Source organism: Vigna unguiculata, unplaced genomic scaffold (genome assembly GCF_037176805.1).
Source record: "Vigna unguiculata cultivar grain cowpea cultivar isolate G323 ecotype 2 unplaced genomic scaffold, ASM3717680v1 ptg000122l, whole genome shotgun sequence".
NCBI lineage: Eukaryota > Viridiplantae > Streptophyta > Magnoliopsida > Fabales > Fabaceae > Vigna > Vigna unguiculata.
The window spans coordinates 7501-10000 of record NW_028196764.1 but is presented as its reverse complement, the minus strand read 5'-3'; positions in this window follow the sequence as shown (position 1 = coordinate 10000).

Here is a 2500-nt window from a genome sequence, read left to right as displayed (position 1 = left end):
TTTTGAGGTGTGAGGGTTGGAATGGCCTCCAAATGTCCCCAAATGAATACCATGAAATTCTTGGTGCACGAAAGTTTTGAGTTCGGAGGGTTTTGCACATGGCCAAGTTGGTCGGTGCACCGCGGCATAGCTAGATGGCTTGTGTGGAGTTTTGTGAAAAAATGAAATTCGTGGTTTTTGAGGTGTGAGGGTTGGAATGGCCTCCAAATGTCCCCAAATGAATACCATGAAATTCTTGGTGCACGAAAGTTTTGAGTTCGGAGGGTTTTGCACATGGCCAAGTTGGTCGGTGCACCGCGGCATAGCTAGATGGCTTGTGTGGAGTTTTGTGAAAAAATGAAATTCGTGGTTTTTGAGATGTGAGGGTTGGAATGGCCTCCAAATGTCCCCAAATGAATACCATGAAATTCTTGGTGCACGAAAGTTTTGAGTTCGGAGGGTTTTGCACATGGCCAAGGTTGGCGGTGCACCGCGGCATAGCTAAATGGCTTGGTGGGGAGTTTTGTGAAAAAATGAAATTCGTGGTTTTTGAGATGTGAGGGTTGGAATGGCCTCCAAATGCCCCCAAATGAATACCATGAAATTCTTGGTGCACGAAAGTTTTGAGTTCGGAGGGTTTTGCACATGGCCAAGGTTGGCGGTGCACCACGGCATAGCTAGATGGCTTGGTGGGGAGATTTGTGAAAAAATGAAATTCGTGGTTTTTGAGATGTGAGGGTTGGAAAGGCCTCCAAATGCCCCCAAATGAGTACTGTAAAAGTGTTGGTGCACAAAAGTTTTGAATTGGATGCATTTTGCACTTGGCCAAGTTGGTCGGTGCACCGCGACTAGATAGGTTGGTGCCAAAATTTGTCAAATTTAAGACCTTGGCCAAACTGAATGAAATTTTGTGGGGAGGTTCCTGATATTGTTTAGTGGTGGACTGGAAAAAATGAGGTCGAAATTCGAAGTCTACATGTGCTTTTCTATTTTTCCCGATTTTACACATACCCGGTAAGTAAAAAAAATAAAAAAAATAGTTCCCCTTCGAGAAAAATTATGAAATTTGGTGAGCAAGGAGATACCATTATTCTACGAATTACTGCAAAAAATCGCATCAAAATTCGAAGTATAGCCCGAGATATGGACTTATGTCTGCTCAAAAAAAGTGTATCTACTTGTACAATTTTGCCTTTTGCATATTAACCTCTTATAGGGGGGGAGTGCTCCTTGAGCCGGCCAGCTCCACACTGGCAGGTTTTAAAGGGAGCTTGATGAGGCCTCCCCCCTCACGTGGTGCGTGCGTTAGCATGTTTATCATGGCACAACTAGCCTCTTCATAGTTGTTGAGCTTTATTAATACCAACACACGGTCGTCACTGATCGTTGGTTAGCTCGGCAGCTAGTCCCTCGGATATTGTGGAAAGTTATTTTCATGCCTAGCGATGCTTGACCCTGCGTCACTTGATGTTTCCATTTGCTTGCTTGCCCATGGTAGGTGGGGGGTGGACCGTCTTGTGGTGTGGTGTCTTGCGAACGTGAGGGTGTGTGAGTTGTAATCGAGATGCACTTGCTGGCTGGCTCCATGCCTTGCGTATCGAACGGTCAAGCATGCATCTCTTCCATTTTCACCCGTTGCCTTGGGTGATATTGGTTGATCAGTCCCTGTGTTGCCTACCCACTAGACGGTACTTCTGTGGTTGCTTCGAATTCTATCTTTCCATCACGAAGAGGTGTTGGAGGATCCTAATGTCACGCACGTGTTCCATCTAGTGAAACATCTCAGTGATGCACGTGTTGTGGCTAGTTCTTTTGGATGCGGTGCATTATATGAACTCGGGTTTACTTTAGCGACCCAGTCAACATAATTCGGTTGTGTCCCTTGATTGAGACGTTGTCCTTGAACTTGTTGTGAACAATATCGTTCTTCCACAACCCGTCGTCTTGAGTGCGATGGAAGGCAAATAAGATGTGCTTTGGCATGTCATGCACGTACTCGATTGCGGGAAGTGTGAGAAAGTGTTGTTGACAACCCGTGGGAAATGGAATGTGGCAAATCGTGATGAGCTCTTCGTGGATCTGCGAAGAAGACGACCTTTGGGCCTGTTGGAAACGAGGGAGGCGATGTTGAACTGCGAAGAAGATGGACTTTTGGGTTGTTTGAATCAATGGGAGGCCACGCGAGAACTCCGAATACTATGGACTCTTGGGTTGTTGGAAGCAACGGGAGGCCCCGCTAGAACTCCGAATACTACGGACTCTTGGGTTGTTGGAAGCAAGGGGAGGCCCCGCTAGAACTCCGAATACTATGGACTCTTGGGTTGTTGGAAGCAAGGGGAGGTCCCGCTAGAACTCCGAATACTACGGACTCTTGGGTTGTTGGAAGCAAGGGGAGGCCCCGCTAGAACTCCGAATACTATGGACTCTTGGGTTGTTGGAAGCAAGGGGAGGCCCCGCTAGAACTCCGAATACTATGGACTCTTGGGTTGTTGGCAACGACAACTTGGGGGGATGACACTGG